At 40.8% G+C, this 23226-nt stretch overlaps 1 long non-coding RNA gene and 2 pseudogenes across 1 annotated transcript in view; 1 reads left to right on the top strand and 2 right to left on the bottom strand.

The window, feature by feature from the left end:
• The window catches only part of LOC136794079 (uncharacterized), a 43943-nt gene extending 27267 nt beyond the window's left edge, over window positions 1–16676 (bottom strand). The window contains exons 1-4 of the long non-coding RNA XR_010840361.1: window positions 16592–16676; window positions 10515–10724; window positions 7763–7809; window positions 6991–7074 (exon numbers count right to left, since the gene is read on the bottom strand). This is a non-coding gene — a long non-coding RNA (uncharacterized lncRNA). The remainder of the gene's footprint in view (window positions 1–6990; window positions 7075–7762; window positions 7810–10514; window positions 10725–16591) is intronic.
• LOC131755514 (RNA/RNP complex-1-interacting phosphatase-like) overlaps window positions 1–22715 on the bottom strand; it is a 248669-nt pseudogene extending 225954 nt beyond the window's left edge.
• Window positions 11115–11783, top strand: LOC131755783 (RING finger protein 11 pseudogene; annotated as a pseudogene).
• Window positions 22716–23226: the final 511 nt, after the last annotated feature.

Here is a 23226-nt window from a genome sequence, read left to right as displayed (position 1 = left end):
CAAGCGTGGTGAGGGAGAAAAGCACTAACCAGGGCAACTAAAACAGAGGCAATCCAGGCCAAGTTGGGCTGATGGCACATATCAGCTCCTTACGCTTGGGTGCATAATGCGACTCACCACGATGCCTTTTTCACAGACCCTCTTTAAAGTTTCTCCACAAAATTCAACAGGTCAAGTTAGTTCATGATGCGTCAAGATAAGCCATCGTCAAGAGAAAAACATGCAGTATGTCTTACAATGTTGGAGTGCTTAAAAATATGACAAGGAAATAACCCTGTAGACAAAACCAGAGCATTTAGAAAAATCTGTATTTTACAAACATACCAGTGAATGCTATCAATAAGGTAATATGACATAAAACAAAATGAAAAATATATGTAACACTGTTCTCCTTAGTGTACAGAATTCACGACAGTTGCTGCACTATCAAGCTACTTAAATATATCTATAACTGTCTGTTCTGGTAATACAAAATGAGGCCAAGTGTGTCAACTTGTTTCCCACAGAAAACAAAAAATCTACATGAATCTCTTTTCTCCTGTGCCCTTTCACCTTACCTGCTCCCAATTCTCCACGAATGTCCTCTTCTTTCTCTAATTATTCTCCTCTTCATTTTGTTTGGCCTTGCACCCAAGCATGCAAGATGGAGAATCCTAGAGGTCTGAGATTCTAGAGTGGCTGTTTGCAAGGGGTAGGAGATTACAGTAACTGCCACACTGTATATACTTCTGTGCAAAGAAAAAGGGACAGTATTTAGAATGTCTCTCACACATAAAAGAGCTGGATGGCAGGATACTTGTGTGGCCCAAGGAACTGGAGGTAGCAAATTATGGGCAAAAGAATTGCAACCAAAGGCTGGAAGAGGAAAGGTTTGCAACCAGCTCTGTTTCCTTGCTCTCTGGTATTTGCTTCCAACGGGCTGAGTGTATTTTGTGAAGCATCAAGCACTGAAAAGAAGACTCCTGCTGCTGGAAGTTGACAGGAAGTAACATCCATGAAGGTAAGAATGCAAGATCTAGGCTTGTCCTAGAAACAATGCCCATAATGAAAAAAAAAAAAGAAAGCAGAAGAGAAATGTAAGTCGCAAGTCCCACCGGGCCCAGCCTAGCCCAGCCCAAGGAAGGTAGGAGTCAAGGGGATGAAACTAAAAGAGCCTTGGACCACAACATTCTCCACAAGGTACACTCAACAAACTTCACCCTACTCTTTAACCAAGTTACAGGAAGAGCTTCTTCATCCCTACTTTTGCTCCTGAAAAACTGCTCTAAGTTCACTAATTAGACAGATATGATTTCAGAACAACTGTAATAGTTCAAAGTTGATGGCTCTTTCCTTCCTAAGGATATTAATTATATATATATATATATATATATATAAGTATATGATACATAAAATATAATACTCTGTGGAATATAAGTAACTGTTAATTATATCAATGAAAGTCTGTAAGAAATGTTGCAATGATTTCCCTAATGTTAAGAGCCTGGGGGAGGTATATTTGTCTTCTAGGATTTCCTCCCCGGAGCTCAGAAATTTAGGTGTTGTTATAGCTCTCCTACACTCTCTTCACCCAATCCTGCCTTCCTGTTGGGGATCGGACCTCCCTATTGGCTATCTCATACCTTTAAACCGCATACTTTGTGACATCCCTCTCCTACCAAACCTACTACCACTTGTTAGAGTCTTGGGGTTTCCGTGGAGTTGTTTGTAAATAAATTTGGATCGTCACAAGTGACCAGTGACCAGTAACCAGTGACCTTTGTACTGGACACATGCGCCGTTCAGCTGCAGCCACTCAGACATCCTCTAGTGTTGTCTCCTCATCCCTTGTATCTGCAGTTGATGTTTCCTCTTCTTCTCTGACCATGTCAGGTGAGAAAAGAAACTTTTGAAAGTTTTTCATTACATTTATTTTGCCCCTACATTTAGTAGTGGATTCAAAATAGCATGGAATAATGAGGGAAAGTATTGAACTAGAAGTCTGGAGACCTAAGTTCAGTTTTGATTTTGACATTTACTATCTGTGTGACTTTGGACAAATCACTGACTGTCTCACAAAGCGTGTTTTTTTTTCCTTATCTGTTACATTAGAGAATAAAAAGTCAGGGAACAAAGTCAAGGCAGAAGAGAAGCCAACAATTCCCAAGACGAAGCAAAAGAAACACCAAACTGAGCTTACCCAAGAGAACTTTAAAAAGCCTCGAACCTCCCTAGGCATGCGCATGCTGGAGTCTGTGACAGTTTTTCACGCACTGGGGAAGAAGAATGATAAGAAAACTGGGCTCTCTTCCTGTCGGGTCTTGGGAAATTCAATCAACCCTAAAGACCGCCAGCCACCTCCAGCGATCCAGCCATGGCGGCATACCCCACGTGAGGGTCAGGGTCCTGAGAAAACTCAAGGCCAAGCCCAGAAACCAGACAGCAGTGCTGAAAAAGAGTGTCCATCTCCATCCCAGTATGAGCTGCCTCCTCCTGGGAAGGTCAACTGGATGCCTCTGCCTTTTTCTGCCTGGGACAAGCCTCAAGCTCGACCTGCTCCTCGGAGGCCACAGTCTCTGGCCTCACATCGGCCTGCTGTGGCTGACCGTGCCCAGCCTGCTGCTACTAACCCAGCTCAACCTGCTGCAGTGAGTTCACCCCAGCCACCTCCTGCCTCTTTGCCAGGTCCCGCCAAACCAGCTCAGCCAACTGCGACCAACCCAACCCAACCGGGTTGGACCGACCATACCCAGCCTAGTGTCCGTCCGTCTGCTGCTCCGAGGCCTGCACCGTACAAAACTTCACCTTGCACTTCTCTCCAGCAGGAGCCTCTTCCCCCTGCTCTGACTAAGCACCAGTCCTCACCGGAGCTCCAAACCCCATTTCTATTCCAAGACTTCAGGAAGCACCAAATTCAGTGGAGGCAACCCAATGTTCCTGAGCCAGTAATGTCAACGCCCATCGAACAAGAGCAGAGGCCAGAGCGGGTGGCCATGAAGAGGCGGCTCAACAAGAACGTGAGAATGCTGCCAAATACACCTCTCTGGGGAAACTGACGTTTTTCATTGAGAGGGAAAAAGAAATGGAAATTGCTGACTACTACGGATACGTACAGTAAGAGCTGCTAGGATTGTTGGTGACACCTTGGGTACCAGCTGTTCTTCCATATATAGATAAGATAGGTATAAATTTCTCTATTTATTTTGATATATTTAAAAACAATAAAACTGAAGAAATAAATGTAATAGAATTAATAGATGAGTAATAAACCTTTTGAATTTTGAGATGCTGCTAACTGTGACGTGTATGTTTTTGATGGGGTTGGAATCAAAGTCTGCATGTGAAAGGAAGGACTGAAAGTTGGATGGGAGAAGGAAGGAAACGGGAGGAAAGGGGTAAAAACTGAGGAAAGAGGAAGGAAGTTGGCCCAGGGGTAGGAAGGCCAAAAGAGATTTATGGATTTATGAAAGGAAGCAGGAGTGAGGATGAAATGGCAGAAGTAAGCAGGGTCAGAGGTCAGGGTTGAAAGAACAAAATTTGAGTAGAGTTGAAGATGACAGAAGATGAGTCTAGGTTTCCTAGGAGAAACAGAAAAAGTCTCTTGGGGAGGTTGGCCTTAAGTCTCACAACCACCAGATAGGTATTTATGAAAAGAAGAGGTTCAGGACACATCTCTGAAAGGTTTGAGTTGCCTTATGCAGGTGTGACCATAGTGGGGGAATAGGGAAATCTACCAGAGAAGTGGCTCGGGCTCCGAGTTATCCTAGGGGCAGCTGACGACAGGGGCAGAGCCAAGGGAACTGCTGCATCAGGAGGCCCACCAATAGGGCCTGGTATGTACATCACCATGTACTCAACACCTAAGCACCAGGGCAGCCAATGCACTACTCAGTTAATCCTGGCAACAACAGACAAGGTCAGTATTCCTGTGCCACTTCACTTAGAGAGGTGCAGCAGAGGGCTGAGGTCACATCGCATGTGGAGGTACAAGGCCTCAATTGGAGGCCCAAATGCCTCCGAAGTCCTCAGTATTTGCAAGTGCCCGCAGGTGGCCAACCTGGCTTTCAGAGCACAGCATCCTGAGGTTACTGGTGGATGAGATTAAACTTCTGGACGGGCCTAAATATTAAGTTGAGGGGCTTCCTCCATGGACCAGGGCACATGCTGCCTTCTGTAAACATCACCATCAGCTGAAACGCATGAGAAGAATGCGAGGGAAGCGGCCACTCTCACGGGTGAGAGTGGTGGGGGCACACACACTGGGCAGCCGCTCCAACAGCCACAGGACGCAGGCGCCCAGCGCTTCAGGGGCTCCCTGGGAGGCCTCGTGGGGCAGCTCGAGGGAGTGAGGGTGGGAGAGAGTGGCAGGGGTGGGCGTCAAAAGGAATGCAGTGGGGAGAAGGGAGAGATGGAGACAGTGGATAGTGACTATGGGAAATCTGGCAATTTTCATTTTCAAAATTATTTTTCTGAGATGTCATTCACATGCCATAAAATTCACCTTCTGAAACTGCAAATTCAGTGTCAGTTCGTACATTCACAAGCCTATGCAACCATCAGCGTCATCTAACCCATCACGTTTTCATCACCGGAAAAACAAGCCCCCGTAACCATCAGCAGGCCCTCTTCATCCCCTCCTCCTTCAGTCCCTGCAACCATTCATTTGCTTTCTGTCACTACGGTTTTGCCTTTTCTGGACATTTCATGAAATAATACACATATGACCACTGTGTTTGGCTTCTTTCCCTTAACATAATGTTTTCAAGTTCGTCCATGTCGTAGCACGTGTCAGTACTTCATTCCTTTTCATGACTGTATATTTCACATATACACCCCATTTAAAAAATCCATTCCTGCACTGATGGGCATTTGGGGTTTTTCACTAATAACCTCCATTTATTGAGAGTTTATTCTGTGCCAGGCAGCACCAGGCTAAGTTACTGACCTTATTTCACAGATAAAGAGGCTTGGAGAGTGTGAAGAGTTTGCCCAGGATTAAGAGCTAGCAATTTGGGGAACTGGGGTTTGAACTCAGCGAACTTCAGAGGTAACAGATTCACATGACAGAACATTAGAAAAGGTACATACACAAGACAATTCAATGAAAAGTCACCCTTTTTCCCACTTTCCCCAGCCACACGTTTCCCTCCTCAGAGACATCTGCTTTTGTCGTGCTGTGGATCCTTCCAGAGAAATATTTATACCCCAACATGTATGTATCACAATTGATTGACTAATCTGTCCCACTGATTTTAAATGTCACTTTTATGGTATAATAGATTCTTACACCTATTTATATTACTCTTTTCAGAGCTGTCCTATTTTTGCCTGTTTTATGTTTGCCATTTCTATAAAATTCTTTTTATCTTCTTTTTGATTAAAATTTTTTTTCCTTTTCTTGTTTGTTTCTCTTAAGGCATTATCCATTATGTTCATTCACTCGTATTATTTTATTTAATTTATTTAATTAATTTATTTGTTTAGTTTTTGTGGTGTCAGGTATTAGGTGCAGCACGCAGGCTCTTCGTTGCAGTGCATGGGGTCTTCCCTGTGCCTCGTGGGCTCTCTAGTTGTGGCGCGTGGGCTCCAGAGCACGTGGGCTCAGTAGTTGCGGCGTGCAGGCTTACTTGCCCTGCAGCATGTGGGATGTCAGTTTCCCAACCGGGGATCCAACATGTATTCCCTACACTGGAAGACAGATTTTTAACCACTGGACAACCCGGGAAGTACCCACTATGTATTATTATAAATGTAGTCTTCATTTCTGAATTATTTTTCTTTTACTTTGAATTCTGTCCTGAGTTCTATCATCTCACCTAATTCTGGTTTATGCTGTTCTTTCATCTTTTTTTATTATGGTAAAATACACATAAAACAAAATGTAGTATTTCAACCATTTTCAAGTATACAATTCAGTGCCATTAAATACATTCACAGTGCTGTGCAAACATCACCACTCTCCAAATTCAAAATAATTATGTCAAAAAAGATTGAGCAGGACCTCAGAAAGATGGAGGCAGCCGCATAATCTCTGAATCTCTCCAAACCCTTACATGGAAGAAGATCAACTAAAACCAAACATCCATAGGTTGTATTTATCAGCATTTACCATTTGCAGAACTTTTTCACCATCCCCAACAGAGACTCTATAGCCATTAAACAATAACTTCCCATTCCCTCCTCAATCCATGTTCTTTCAACTTTTGCATTCTTTTTCCTAACATCTTTTAAAAGCCCACTGTGAAATAACAGGTTACAGTTTTGATCTGGTTTGTGGACCTGTCTTTTCCAACTTGATTTTATTGTCTGAAGAGATGCTATTCTGCTCCTTATTCTCTTTTTTCTTTCACTACGTCTGTACGGGATTTGATCCCAATCCTTTCCTGTTATTGATTTTTGGATGAAAAAAGTTTTAAAGCACTTTGAAACGGAGGTATGAGGCCATGTGGAAACACGTTCTTCACGGCTGTTCCATCAATGCTTCAGTTATACTGTTTTGGAATAACTGTTTTCCAGGAGGCACAAACCAGTGGGCTTTATCATTGGACAGAGTGCAGAGAAAGGACCCCACGGAAGCTGACCACCTTAGCAAAAATGATGTAGTTATGATTTCACCCAAGATTGGTCACAAATCAGCCTGGGAAACTCAATGAACCAGAGACAAGGTATAATGCCGTCTCTCCTTCTCTCTGCCTCAGCTCTCAAGGATTGGTCACCTACATGTTAGCAGTAATTATTATTTGGTTTCTGTTCATAATTACCATCAGAAGACACAGCACTTATGGGCCCAATTACACAGCCCAGCTACACACCATTCTTCTTCACTGTGGCTTCCTGTCCACCAGCAGGAACTTGATTTATATTTGTTCTCCCTTCACCACAGCCCAGTAATTTTTGTGACTGACTCTCAGTCTCACCAGAATCTGTAGCTCTCACTCTGCCCCAACATCCCACCCCATCATTTGCTCCCTGAAGTGTACTCTAGAAACTTAGGTAAACTGGATATTTTACCACTGTTCACCATCTCTTGTGAAACCAAAAGAAGAGCAGCTTTCTTATGGAATGACGCAGAGCTTGTCAGGATAAAACACCAGTCTGCACGAGAAAGGGAAGAAGAGAATGATGGAAATACTTTCTGGAAAACTATTTTACATGATGTTTTGTTTGTTCCTGGTAAATAAATTGAAATCTTCTAAATGTTCAAACAAAACCTAAACCACTAAATTCAATAATACAGGAATATAACTTTTTAAAAAAAATTCTTTGGCTGCACAGCATGTGGGATCTTAGCTCCCCAACTAGGGATTGAACCCATGCCTGCTGCACTGGAAGTGCAGAGTCTGAAGCACTGGACTACCAGGGAAGTCCCAGGAATAAATCTTTTAAAGGAGAAGTTATAAATCCCTTGCTTATATGAACTGGAGACTTTTAGTAAGAAGTCATGTATTTTAAATGACTTGGAGCTTGAAAGAAAAGAAGGAAGGAAGGAAGAAAGAAAAAGGGACTTCCTTGGTGGTGCAGTGGATATAATATCAAAACTCAGTAAATTAATTTTAAAAATTTAAAGAAGAAAAAAAGCTGAAGTCCACTGACTAATTATTCAGGCTGTTATATCTCGCTATTTCCAGATACATTCCTTTATCAACTTTTGGTAAAAGGTTATGCTATGTGAGGACAAATGAATTACAAACTTTTCTCTTTTTCCAAAATTTGAGAAATTCCCCTACACTTCTACCTTCATATTTTATAAAAAGGGAAAAGTAGTGACAACCCTAATACTTACATTCAATTGCATCATCTGGCCACATGCCTTCTACATCAATCAAATACCTACAAAACAACAAAATTCAAGCCATTTGTAAATAAAAAGAAAAGAAAATCAAGTTTTTGCAAAAATGGTCCAATTTCGCTTTACAAATATAGATATAAAAATCCTAAGAAAATATCAGCACATCTAATCAATAATTATTAAACAATGATATATACCATGACTACAAAAAGGCTTTATTCCAAGGATGCAAGGATAATGCAACTTTAGACAATCTATTAATATAATTATTTACATTAATACAACAATTTAATTAATAAATGAAAGAGAATAAAATACAGGACCAAACTGGCAGATGTTAAAAAGTTATCTGATAACATACAACAGTCAGTTTCAGTCAAAATGCTTTGTACACTCAAAACAGGAGACTTAATATGACAGAGTATTCATCACGAACCAACAAATAACAAAAGACAAATTAGGATCAAGATTAACATCATATCTAAAAAACCCTATCTAACCAACCACAGGAGCCAGAAGCTTAGGAATCACCATCACTGACAGCTATTTCTCCCTCACCCTCACCGTCAACCCACCACCAGTGCTAACAGTGATACTGCCTCCATACCTCTAGCATCTGTCCACATCTTTCCACCAAAATGACCACCACACCCTGCTCCAAGCCACCATTATGCCCAATTTCTACAAAAGTCTCCTAACTTGTTTCCTCGCTTCCACTCTTTCTCCCCGCAGTGTATTCTCCACTCGGTAGCAAAACGACAGGTTGAAAGTGCAATTGGGTATGTTCCACACACTCACCTTCCACAAGAAAGTTCAATGGTTTTCTATTCCTCTTAAAGTCTGAAACCTTAAACATAAGCCTGCATGATCGAGCTCCTACCCACACTTGCAGCTCCATCATCATGACATGCTCCCCCAACAGCCCCACCTTCCCGGCCAGTTCCTCCCACACAGCATATGCTTTCCTCTTATAGGGTCTTGTGCTATTCCTTATGCTCAGAAATCTCTCCCCAACATCCCTATCTGGTTAATACCGACTCATCCTTCAGATATCAGCTGAAACATCCCTGAATAAACCTTCTCTAAACTCCATGATGAGATCAAATGCTCCCTAAAATATGCTCTCATGGTAGCATGTCCCTCTCCTTGGCACTTGTCAGAGTTGTAATTCGACATGCAGAGTATGATTCTTGACTATCTATTCCCTCTCTGCACTGTTAGAATTCACAAAGGGCAGATCAAGTCTCTTCACTCACAAAATTTCACAAGTCGTTTTGCTAGCACCCAGCACAGTGCTTAACATAACAGATGCTCAATAAGTATTTCCTGCATGAACAACCATAAATTGGTACAGTGTAGCAACATCCACAAAAAGCATAAGGGCATAAACACTTTGATGCAGAAGTCCAATTCTGAGTGAAGTTAACTGAGACAAAGCATATATATTCAAAGATGTTCACACAGGAATGTTCATTACTTGGATGTTTTATAACATCAAAAACTTCTGACTTTTATATGTTCATCAATAAGCAAAGGAACAATGCAGCCTTAAAAAAATAAACAAATGAGACCTAATGAAACTTAAAAGCTTTTGCACAGCAGAGGAAACTATAAACCAGACCAAAAGACAACCCTCAGAATAGGAGAAAATATTTGCAAATGAATCAACAAAGGATTAATCTCCCAAATATATAAATAGGTCATGCAGCTCACTATTAAAAAAACAAACAACCCAATCAAAAAATGGGCAGAAGACCTAAATAGACATTTCTCCAAAGAAGACGTACAGATGGCCAAGAGGCACATGAAAAGCTGCTCAACATCACTCATTATTAAAGTAATGCAAATCAAAACTACAACAAGGTATCACCTCACACCGGTTAGAATGGGCATCATCAGAAAATCTACAAACAACAAATGTTGGAGAGGGTGTGAGGAAAGGGAACCCTCTTGCACTGCTGGTGGGAATGTAAACTGATACAGCCACTATGGAGAACAGTATGGAGGTTACTTAAAAACTAAAAATAGAATTACCATATGATCCAGCAATCCCACTACTGGGCATATACCCAGAGAAAACCATAATTCAAAAAGACACATGCACCCCAATGTTCATTGCAGCACTATTCACAATAGCTAGGTCATGGAAGCAACCTAAATGCCCATCGACAGAGGAAAGGACAAAGAAGATGTGGTACATATACACAATGGAATATTACTCAGCGATAAAAAAAGAACGAAATTGGGGCTTCCCTGGTGGCGCAGTGGTTGAGAATCCGCCTGCCGATGCAGGGGACACGGGTTCGTGCCCCAGTCTGGGAGGATCCCTGATGCACAGAGCGGCTGGGCCTGTGAGCCATGGCCGCTGAGTCTGTGCGTCCGAAGCCTGTGCTCCGCAACGGGACAGGCCACAACAGTGAGAGGCCCGCATAGCACAAAAAAAAAATGAACGAAATTGGGTCATTTGTAGAGACGTGGATGGACCAAGAGACTGTCATACAGAGTGAAGTAAGTCAGAAAGAGAAAAACAAATATTGTATATTAATGCATATATGTGGAATCTAGAAAAATGGTACAGGTGAACAGGTTTGCAAGGCAGAAAAGAGACACAGATGTAGAGAACAAACGTATGGACACCAAGGGGGGAAAGTGGGGCAGGAAGGGGGTCGGTGGTGGTGAGATGAAATGGAAGATTGGGATTGACATATATACACTAATATGTATAAAATAGATAACTAATAAGAACCTGGGGCTTCTCTGGTGGCGCAGTGGTTGAGAATCCGCCTGCCGATGCAGAGGACACGGGTTCGTGCCCCGGTCCGGGAAGATCCCGCATGCCGTGGAGCAGCTGGGCCCGTGAGCAATGGCCGCTGAGCGTGCGCGTCTGGAGCCTGTGCTCTGCAACGGGACAGGCCACAACAGTGAGAGGCCCGCATACCGCAAAAAAAAGAACCTGCTGTATAAAAAATAAATAAGTTTTAGGGCTTCCCTGGTGGCGCAGTGGTTGAGAATCCGCCTGCCGATGCAGGGACACGGGTTCGTGCCCTGGTCCGGGAAGATCCCACATGCCGCGGAGCAACTAAGCCCGTGAGCCATGGCCGCTAGGCCTGCGTGTCCGGAGCCTGTGCTCCGCAACGGGAGAGGCCACAACAGTGAGAGGCCCGCATACCGCAAAAAAAAAAAATAAATAAATAAATAAAAAAAATAAATAAATAAATAAATAAGTTTTAAAAATTCAAAAATAAATAAATAAAATTAATTAGTTAATTAATTATTTTTAAAAAAGAATGAGGTTGGAAGACTGTCAAAACAGCACACAACAGATCACACACTCAAGCCCCGGAAGATGGGGAACTGCCTTAATTCCCCCACTTCGGATCACATCTCCATGCCTCACAAGTCTCAGTCTGACTGGGCTAGCTTTGGCAAGGGGACGGAGCTGGATCAGGAGCCACTGCTGCCATATCTGGATCAAGTTCCAGTTTTGGTCTATCATCCAACACCTAGCCAGACATGCCTAGCCACTCAGCTGAGAGGAACAAATTAGGATAGCTCAAAGAATACACCTCATACAGCATCAGCCTGAAGGAGTTTATGACCCTGGAAGAAATGGATCAGAAGAAAGGATCTGGGGGACTTCCCTGGTGGTGCAGTGGGTAAAGACTCCACACTCCCAAGCAGGGGGCCCGGGTTCATTCCCTGGTCAGGAAACTAAATCCCACAGGCATGCCGCAACTAAGAGTTTGCATGCCACAACTAAGGAGCCCACCGGCTGCAAGTAAGACACGGTGCAAACAAATAAATTAATTAATTAAATAAAACAAATATTTTTTAAAAAGATCTGGGAGTGTGGGATCTGTATGATGGACTTTGTTTATGCAAACCCAATTTGATTACTGCTGTGTATGCAGATCACCTGGGCTGTACAGGTGACTGGCTGATGAGACCCTTCACGTGCCCCTCCTGCATGGAGACAGTTGATGCAGCACTGCTTCTGTCCTACGAGACTAAGTGAGCCAGTGTCTCTCACCCGACTTCAAGTGAACCATCATTTTTGGTGGTTTTGATCTTTTGTCGTTGAGCCCAAAGAGCCAGGGACTGGGAATTAAGATCATGCATGAAACTGTCCTAAAAACTCCTGAACAGCTGCAGATGTTGGGGAAAAGTATGTGATCTTTTAGAAATTTAGGGGGAAAAGTAGGATGCTATTTTTATGTAAAGTCTTCACCCAGTGTTTAAAAATATAATTGTATTTAGATCTTGTTATTGCTCCAGTACATAGGAATTGTGTAAAGTGTTACAGCAGCTACATATGTTTCACTCGTGTGTGGAAGATTAGGATAAAGATAGTGGTTGTTTTTCCTAAGTGAGATAACTTTCTTCTTCCCCCTACCCAAATTCTTTTCTGAAGTTACTGGCATTTGGGTCAAGGTTTTATTTAAAGCTACATTTTATAACACTGGCACAAAAAAACTAGTTTTAAGCTTGTTTGCATAGTTCTTTTTTTTAGAATAAACATAGAGCATTTATTTTTTACTTTATAGGAACTCCACAAGTTAAGGTCCCATTGTTCTTTGGCTGTGATTGTTGTTACTATTGAGGTTGCTGTTTTCTGTCTTTGCTGGTTCTTTCTAATCTACCATTTGCCATTATTGGCATATGATCATCTCAGGGTCACAAGATGGCTGCTGTAAAACCAAGAATCATATTCTCACAAAACAAGGAGGGAGCAGAAAAAGAGTCTGAATACTCATTTTCCAAATGCATATTATTTATCTTTTTTCAGAGAAAAATATCATTCTCATAAGCACAATAACAGCCTTCCCCTAATTACTCATTTGCCAAAACAAATTGATATGACCATTCATAAGACAATTCATGGCAAAGAGGGATAGGATAATGATTGTCTCAGCCTAACAAGGATTTATCCACTAAAGCTGAATGCTTCACTCCTCAAAAAATCATAAAGTTCTATGAGCAAGGAAGAACTACTAAGGAACTGTTAAAGTAAACCATTCAGAATTGTTTGTCCAAGACCATTTGATTCTTTTTTTCCATTGGAAATGGAATTCATTGCCTTAGGTCTTCTTAAATAGTGTTCTCTTACTGTTGGAGCTGGCTCTGTGCTTGAAAACCAGTTTATTTATAACCTGTTACAAGTGCGATATCTACTGGCAGTTAAGAAAGGCAGAATTCAAAGTGATCTCCTAGCTTGTAAGCAAACTGAGATTCATTGTCCCTCTTCTCATGAAAAAATGAGTTACTGTGTCCAGAAACTAACTCTAGTAAACGGGTTTAACATTACCCTTTCTTATGTGTTTCATCTAATCATTTTGGTTGTTAATATGGTGATAATTAAAAGTCAAGGTAAATTTTCAACATTAAGAATTCTGATTTATTGAGCTTGAATTATGCCACCATGCTTATGTAAAAATGAAAGAGGCACCATGGTTAAACTGAGAAAAGTTTCTCAGTTGTAACAATTTTGACTTATTCTTTCCTGTGACCTCCTTCCCTGCTGTCTTGAACCACAGCAAAAGGATACTGCATGTCTTCTTATTGTAGTGCTGAGCTTACTGAAGTCATATACAACACATCTCAGTCTCTGTTTCTTGGAAGGAAAGTCCTGCTAGTTGACTGACAATTCTAAGCAGGGAGAATTAAGATAAATGTGTTTCATGTTTTACACACAAATGCAGAATTTGTATAATCACGACTTCACAGTTGTGATCTCAAAAAAGAAGGAATTTCTCCTTTATATTTTTCTTGCAATTAAGGTAAGAACACTCTGAATCTCTAAGCTTCTGAAGTGTTAGAAGTAGAGATGGTCTAGGAAAGATGGAGTTGTAATGTTTTACCCATTTAGCATGTGTGTATTTTTCCTTATGTACTCGAAGGTGACATATTTGTTCAGCTCAGTGATACTACAGCTAAAAAAATCATTCATTACTACACGGAGAAGCAATCTCAACCTAACTAATCAGAAGTGTTTCTTATTATTTTATATTGAGTTGAATATTTGACTCTTAACACTTTCTTACATACAAAACACAAGTCTCTTGAAGGGTTCTTCATAAGTTCATTATACAAGAATTTAGTATGTCATAAGCACTTAAAGATTTGACATTTAACTGTTCATTAATTTATATCCAACTACATAAAGCAAATTTGGAGGGAAAAATAATAATAAATAAATAAGAATGATGTCTCCAAATATTTTCCTAGGAAGATGTCCACCATATATTAAATTATAAACCAAAATGTCTGAATACTATACCATTGAATCACATGTACAGTCAGTTCTGTATATCCAACGGTTCCATATCCTGCAGATATGGAAGGCCAATTATACTACACCATTTTACATACGGGAGGTGAGCATCCGAGGATTTTGGTATCCATGGGGAGTCCTAAAACCAATCCTCCTGCAGATACCAAGGGAATATCGTATATGCTTACATCTGCATTTTTACATCTGAAAAAATATGTGCTAAATTATTACTGGTGGTCACCTCTGAGTAGGGCGCAAAATTGCCTTCCACTTCATACATTTCTCTGACTCTATTTTTTGCATTCAGCTTACGTTAGCTTACATTTCTATTGGAAACAGAACAATTTAAACATGGTCTGCCTCTTGGGGCTGGCAACTCACCTGCAGATGAGGTAGCCAGTCCTGTTTAAACCATGGGTACAGTGGACACCAATAAGTCTGTCTATAAAACAGGTGTCCCTGATCACCTACCACATGCCCTCACCTCTTCCTCCCGTTTTGTTATTTTCCAATGAATTTAGCACCACTTGACACTCCATATATTTACTTATTTATTTATCTCTCTCCCCCACCCCCACTAGAACGTAAAGTACGTAAGGGAAAGAACTTTGTTCTTTTCCTACTTTCCTACTTCCTAGAACAGTGCCTTCAACTTAGAAGGTGTTATACAAATATTTGCTGAAAATGAATGTATGAATTCTTTGCCCTTTCACACTACCCTCTAGTCAAACCAGAGGCTGCCCCTCCAGAGCACAAGTTCAAGCCCTGTGCCTTCTGTACCTGTTCCCAATACCTGGGTTGTCCTTTCCTCATTCAGGCAAAATCCTCTTCCCCCAAGCCCAGCTCAAATGATGTCTCCTCGGTAAGGCCTTCCTCGATTTTTCCTCTATTTTCCTGCTGCACTTGATTCTTTTATGATAAGTAACCCATTTATAGTCACTACATGTTTACCTTTGTAGATAACTGCAAGTTGCTACTGAACAAAGACTTCTAGTCACCTCTGTATCCACGTGCCCTAACAACAAACCTATAAGGCTCTCGGTGTTTACTAAAACAATTTATTTTCTGAGTCTCTACCAATTCTAGGGAGTGGATAGTAGAGTCTCCTCCTCATTATCAGTGAGGCTGGCATCTGTGGGAGGGGCTTAGAGCAGAGGAAACCACCAACGGATCATAACTAAGGTCCTGAGACTGCAATGGCAGAGAGCATGGTGAAGTTAGCCCACTGCATGCAGAAGACCCACACACGAGTCAGCATATGCAATGGACTACACTTGGTATAACATGTGAACAATCAAGGTTTACAAACGTGTTCTCAGGCACTCGTAAGGATCTTCTAGCCCACGCGGAACAGACAGAACACACACAAAGGAGCCTGGAGGAAGTAAGAAGTCCAGCAGCTGTACCCTAACATCCTAAGGGGTAACATTTCTGTGACTACAGTTTACACAAATCAGATAATTTGCCTCCTTTCTTGACACCCTGGTTATCACAGGCAAGGACAAGCCTCTCAAGTTTTAAAGCTAAAGTACAGGGAAGATCTGTGTATAGGTCTAAAGATGTTTAAGAGCTAGTACCTGCATTAAGCAACCAGGTTACAGAATGAAAATTTATCTTGAAATTCCAGTGTCTCCTTCTCTCTCTCAACTCCTATCCCCTATCTTCCCACCTCCGTCTCTATTCCTTCTCCCCTACTCCCTGTTTTATGTATATATGTGCATCATTTTATAAATACACGGAATATGTACTGTCTGTCAGGTTTATTTAATAAAGTGCACACTCATCAGGCTAAATTTAGAAAGAGGACAAGATGAACACCTTCTCCTGTGGGTCACTGGTGTTCCACAGACGAAAGGTTCCTCAGTCTGAAAACACGGCAAATACCATGTTCCTTCTGACAGTTAGATGCTAGAAAAAGGCAGGCGGATCCTTACAATTCAGACGCTATTAAGACCTACTAACAACAGAGTAGATCTTAAAGCAGAAACAAGAAAACACCAGCCTTTGCAGCTCTTCCTGTCTGAAGATACGTACAAGAGGTGGCAGTGTTCTCCCTCACTTGCACCCAAAGGGTAAAAGCAGCAAAAATATCTTAAACACATATGATAACGAAGCCACTCTTCTGGTCCACTCTCTTTTGTTTTGCTTCTAGGGATGTGTCCCACGCCGAACCTTTGCTTTTTCTTTTCTCTTTTATATACGCTAAGAACCTGAGAGGCTTAACCTTTTCTTCCACATCTCAACCAATAAATAAGACAAAAGAACATTTTTATCTTTTTATGTATTTTCCATTCAAATTTTTTAAAAAGAGTAAGTAAGCTACTTCAGTTCATACTTCTCACACAAATCACCTTCCAAACTAAACTAAGTTGTTTGTGACCATAAACAGGAAAAACACCATACCCTATCAGCACCTTCAGACATTTCCACCTTAATGTTACTAAACACAACAGGCCTAATGTCAGAACTATTAAAAATGTTAAAAATCCCCAACCCCACTCAAAATGCATACCAAAGTTCAGGTAAAGGAAAAAAAAACAGAAACAACTCACCATTATCTTTATTTTCTTTCAAAAACCCATTAACAGCACATGGGAATTTAAAAATAGTGTCATCATCTGGCACCTGAAGCCCAATTGTACAAATTCTTAAATAATGAATAGTTTCTGGTAAGTCCTATAAGGCAAAACCATGAAAATATGTATTACTTCATTTGTCAGGAAAGAATAAAAATTTAATTAGAGAAGGCAGAATATAAACCAAGAGAGTACATTAAACTTAGTATGTCAGTCATTCTGATGAGAGCCATTTTTTCCAAAGCTGCTTTAACCAGTAAGTATCACTTGATTTTCATTAAAACTGCAGAATGGACAGTTACTAGGCATGCAAAAGGAAAAGCAAATCTATGTGAATGAATGCACATGTAACTCAAAAGGATATAAACAGTTCCACCTACATTTATGTTCTATCTTATATTTCAAGGGCCACAAAGCGGCTGTGATTAAAGTAGAATAGTAGAATAGAGTCAGAAGAACTTGGATTCGAAATAGGAAATAGAGCAAATTTCAGGCATTGTTGAGAACTGGTATTCTCGGGGTGGGAGACAGTTGACTATCAATATAAGACACAAAAGGATAAGTGAAAATTCTGTAGTTCTGAATTTAAATGGAAAGTAGCAGTATGTACCTATGACATATTTTATATTAATAACAAACATACATATCTCCCAGCTCTGACCACTGAAAAAGTCTAGAAACAACTGATGCCATATCAAAAGGACTCAGCAGTCACTGAGAAGCTCCAACTAGCCAAAAACAGGGCCTCATTCAGAATAATAACTGTAATGGAGTCCACGGTGATATGAATAAATACATTTAAAAAGATTGGTCACCACTGGAGGATATTTGTCAATCAACTCATTATTTTGAAAACTGCTAAATAAAAGAAGAGGGCTTCCCTGGTGGTGCAGTGGTTGAGAGTCCACCTGCTGATGCAGGGGACACGGGTTCGTGCCCCGGTCCGGGAAGATCCCACATGCCGCGGAACGACTAGACCCCGTGAGCCATGGCCTCTGAGCCTGCGCGTCGGGAGCCTGTGCTCCGCAACGGGAGGGGCCACCACGGTGAGAGGCCTGCGTACTGGAAAAAAAAAAGAGGGAATTATGCCTCTACAACTGGGCAACCAAGTAGTTGATGAACGGAATCTTCTCCTGATAGAAATATACCCAGCTAATAAGTGAAAAAAGAACAACAGAATTCACCAGTTTTTGAAGCCTCAACTGAATGAATGGATGGAGGTATGAATCATCTGTGACTGCTAATATCACAGAAAGAGACAATTATATGTCTCCATGGAAGAACACATCACCACCTATGAAACTGTCTTGCCAGAACAAAACATGCAAGCTTCATTCTGATCAACAACCAATTTACAGAAAATAAAAGGATGGAAGGTTATGTTAACAACACATGGAATGTAATCAACAAATCTAGATGGGACAAATTACCTGGTTTCTTTAAAGATAAATTCAAGGAGGAAAAAAAAAGTGAGAGAGACATGGAGGGAGAACCTATAGATTAACTAAGACCTCAGAGACCTAACAATCAACGGCAAAGTGAGGACCTTATTTGGATCTAATTCAAAATTCTTAAAAACAACTTTTTATGACATTTAGGAGACAACTGCAAATTTGAGCACTCACTGGGTATGTAATATTAAAAATGATATTAAGGAATACAAGTCCTATATTTTAAATATACATACCAAAAATGTATAGGTGTAATTACATGTTGTCTTGGAGCTGCTTCAAGATACTATGGAATAGGGTGAAACAGGTGGGGGTATAGATAAAATGTGACAGCCATCAGTTGGTAAATATTAAAGCTGGATGAGTTCATGGGTATACAAGGAACATTCACAGTATTTTGTATACTTTTGTAGATGTTTAAAATTTGTGATCATTGTTTAAAAACAAGATGACCCTGTAGAAAACAGTTTGGAAGCGGCTCAAAGGTTGAACGTAGAGCTACCATATGATACAACAACTCTGCTACTACCTACACTGCATATCTAAGAGAACTGAAAGCAGGGATTTGAACAAATATCTGTACACCAATGATCATAGCAGCCTGATTCACAATAATTACACGGTGGCAACAACCCAAGTGTCAATCAACCAATGAATAACAAACTACATTATACACACAGTGGGATTTATTATGCCAAAAAAGGAATGGCGTTTTGTTCCATGCTATAAGATGGATGAACCTTGAAGACACTAGATTTAGTGAAATAAGCCAGACATAGAAGGACAAATATTGTAGATTCCACTTACACGAGGTACCTAGAACAGGCAAATTCATAGAGACAGAAAATGGAATAGAGGTTACCAAGGGCTGGTGGGAGGAAAAACGGGGTGCTTACTGTTTGATGGTTACAAAGTTTTTGTTGAGGATGATGTAAAAGTTTTGGTTATACACAGTGGTGATGGTTACACAACACTGTGACTGTAGTTAATGCCACTGAACTGCATATTTATAAATGGTTAAAATAAATAGGATTTACGTATATTTTACCACAATAAAAATAGAGGAATAACTGAGTTGAAATTTCTATTCTTCCTTTTCTGAGAGTCAGTTTCGTCGTCTGTAAAATTAGTAACTGTAGTTGTCTATCCTCTGAGCTTAGTGCAGAGTAAGCACTCAGTAGGAGATATCAGTACTACTTCCACTTCAACAGCAAAGGATTCTTGTGAAGATTAGCGAAGTCAGTGGATATGAAACAACTTTCTAAATGGCAAACTGCTATACAAATATTAACAAACATTAGGTGTTACTGTCTCCCAAGGCCATGGAACAGGTCAGAAGAAGGATAATTCCTTTGCACTGGTATGTCCTACATGGGCCAAGAGAATATATGGGTTTCTGTACTGTATCAGAAGGTATTAGGAAAAGAAAGCATAAAACTTAGAGAACAATTGTCTTTTACTGTGATGCTTAAACATGCTCAGGCTACTGCTGAAAATAAGTGCTAAAGACATAATGGACATACCTTTCTTTCCTTTCAGGCTACTACTATTCTTACTAAAATTTACTTCATTTTCAAAATATAGAACATGGAAGCTTATAGAATTTCTTAAGCACATCTAGAGTCTACTGCCAAATACGATAGTTCAATTCATATCTTTCATCTCATTTTGAAACAGGAATTAGAAATGTGTATTTAAGGAAACCACTAGCTTCCTGTTTTGAACCCATGAAAGAAGAACAGGATTCACCTTAGCATAAGATGATAAGTACTGAATTACTATGAATTATTACAGTATCAGAAAGAAGGTCATTTTCAATTACGGGTTCCATTTACCTCTGGCTTATAATAGCGGTGAGTATATGTTAAGTCAATAATCAGCCCAAGTTCTTCATTCTGTTCTTGGTGTTTGTTAAAAAAGATCCAAGCGGGAAAAACATTCTGGAGCAAGATTCATTTCAAAACTCTGTCAGAAAGAATAAAATAAGAAAGAACATGTGTTTAAAATCCTTTATTATATTATCCATTTATTCAAACCCTGTGATGCTAACATATGAGATTCAAAGTAAAGTTTCCTCCTCTGGAATTTACAAGCGATATTACAATCCTTTCTTCCAGAGAGATTAGACACAAGAAAATAAGCTCACTTCTAGACATTTACTTCTATGTTTGTTTATTTCATGTTGGTCTCCTAACCAGACTGTAAACTCCCAGAAGGCAGGGACCACATCAATTTTGCCTACCACTGTATCGCCAGCTCCAAGCAGAGTGCCTGTAAATAGACACATAAACACTTCTTGAATATCTACCTATATGAAGGATGGCTTTCACTGCTAAATATTCTTTTATGTATTTGCCTTATTTATGTACTCTGTTCCATTGATCTGTTTGGTTATTCAAGTGCCAGCAACACACTTTTCTTTTTAAATTAGTAGACTACTTTTAGAGCACTTTGAGATTCACAGCAAAACTGAGTAAAAAGCACACAGTTCCCACTTATACCCTCTCTCCTTCACCCCACACAGCCTTCCCCATTATCGACGTGCCATAGCAGTGTGCTTCATTTCTTAGAATTCGTGAACCAACACTGACACGTCATTATCAATCAAAGTCCATAGTTTATTGCATTCATGGTACAAGTACCTGACTATTTCTTTATTTCTAGTATATTCATCCCCAAACATTTACATACTGAGATACATATTACTTTCTTATAAAGTATTTTCTTCTTTATTTATAGTTAGGGCATTCCATTGGGTTTTTTTTTTAACAGTAAATACAAAAGTAGGCTGTATTTATCTATGAATTCCATTTCTGGATACTAAAGGAGGTATTAAAAAGTATTTGCTATAAAAAGGGAAAATGGACTACGACAGGGTTGAGAGCCAGGGCTCTATATGGTGAATTCAGATTTCTGGAAGCATACGGTATTAACTTTCACTTACCTTTTTTAAAGGAACTTTGAAAGCAATGCAACGAGTCCCAGGGCATCCACTGTCCAACTGGGAGATAGTCTTTACACCTAATAATATAGTTTTTGTTAGGCAAACTTTATCTTAGGCTGTCTCCCTGCATAGGATAAACGCTCCTTGAAAATGGAAATCATATCCCTCTATACTAGGTCTCTCTCCTCTTTCTGCTTTGCATTGTGCTGCTCCACTTATTCAACCCCCCCCCCAGTAATAACCTATACTTCCCTTGTTCCTGTTTTCCCGTCTTGAAAACAGATAAAAGGCAACTGAACAAGGCAAAGGTCTCAACAAATAAGGGATATCTAAAACCAGAGACGCCCAGAACTTCTGTATCCCTGATAAAACCTAGCCCGCTGTTGACTACTAAGGTATCATGAATACACGCGTGTTGACTGAAATAGTTTAAACTCAATTCTTCCACTTCCCAGTTTATTTTTAGTCCTCATACAAAACCTAATAACAAAATTCTTTAATGCTAGGATTCACAGTGAAAACTAATATCTGAACTGACTTCTGTAAGATGAGTTAGAACTAAGGTTAATTCAGTGTGTCTGAAGCATAGAAAGTGAGGACAAAAGTGGCACAAGATGGGGCTAGAGAAGCAGAGAGGATTCTAGACCACGCAGAGACTTGAAGGCCAACAGTTGGTTTTCTATTCTCAAAACAATGTTTTGGAGCGATGGTTATGAGCAATGCTCCAACTTGCTGTTAAGGTTTCTTGTGTGAAGAATGGACTGGAAGGAAACAAGAAATATGGACGCTAGTTAAGACCTAATTGCAACCGACAGGCAAGTTCAGTATTAGATGTTGAGGAAGAGTTGACAGATTCAAAAGAAATTCAGGAGATAAACTGAAGCGGGCTTTATGGGGTATGACATGGAGGAAAGGAAGGTCTTAGGGAATTAAAGGGTTTACTGCACACATGAGCAAAGTCTCCAAATTAATCATTTGAACGTACAGAGGTAGATCTCTCAAATGACACCGGTTAGGAAGCAACAGTACGCCCTTTATAATTCCTAGAGACAACACAGATCAACTGTTTCGATGGAAAATTCGGCGGTACCGGCGCGTTTTTTCGCTCAAACTTACTTCCAGTTCCTCTTACTCACATTTTCTGTGCCAAAACAACACAGCTTGAGGAATTGAGGGGGTTCTATTTTGGTAATTAAGGAGTGTCCCCAACACTGACAGTCCCATCTTCAAAAGCAGTCCCTCTGCATGTTACCCGAGGAGCAATGACTAGAGCCTCCCTTTTAAAACGATGGGGGGAAATCAGAACATCACACACCGTCGCTTTCAGCTACTGTGAACTGAGCCGGGAGACGACCAATATCCTCTAGCACAGCGCGGACGGGTCAGCGCGCGGGGCAACAGTGACAGGGGAGAGAAAAGACAAAGCCCAGGCCCAGGGGCTCTGAGTTCCACCCGCAACGCCCAGGGGCCAAGTGTATTACCTTTCCGGGATGTGCGTTCTTTCCTCTTGGCCGACGAACGTCCGGAAAAGCCGCGACCCTGACCCCAGCGCCCTCGGGCATGATGCCACTGGCTCATGTGACCCTCAACATGCCGCCCACCCAACACCAAGAGTGCCTAAGTCGTCAACCCGGCGCCCCCAGTGTCAGCACAAGGAACCGAACCACAGGCGCCTAGGTTGAAGCCCGCGTACCTCGCGGACCTCCTTCTACTGCGCATGCGCCACCGCCCGTCGAGATGACGTCATCACGCCGGCCGACTCAGACGCTTGATTACTAAAGAGGACTCGGACGCCTGCAATTCCCCCCTTAACCGGACGATGGCAGCAGAGGCCCATTAGTTCGTGTGTGTACCCTTCCGAATACCCATGAAAAAGGACATGGAAAGTTGTTCCACTCTCCCAGTTTCTTGTGTGGTTCTTTCAGATATTTCCCAGGTGCTTACGTTCACACTTGTTGCATCTTGTATGTAAGTATTTCTACGTAATAGATAGCCTGTATTTTATAGAAGAGCAGCATACTATACATAGTCTACAATCTCCCTTGGATAGTGATTTTCCCAATTTGTGCGTACATCCATTCTTTTCTGTTTAATAGCTGTGTCACATTACATAATTTACATGGCCAGTGCAATACTGATGGACTTTTAGTTGTTTTCAGTTCGGGGTTTTTCTCGTTTTTTCCTCTGTTACAGAAAGGCTGCAATGTGAACCTCTT

The sequence above is a fragment of the Kogia breviceps genome, chromosome 4, assembly GCF_026419965.1.
Source record: "Kogia breviceps isolate mKogBre1 chromosome 4, mKogBre1 haplotype 1, whole genome shotgun sequence".
Taxonomy (NCBI): domain Eukaryota; kingdom Metazoa; phylum Chordata; class Mammalia; order Artiodactyla; family Physeteridae; genus Kogia; species Kogia breviceps.
This window is presented reverse-complemented; position numbering and strand designations above follow the sequence as displayed.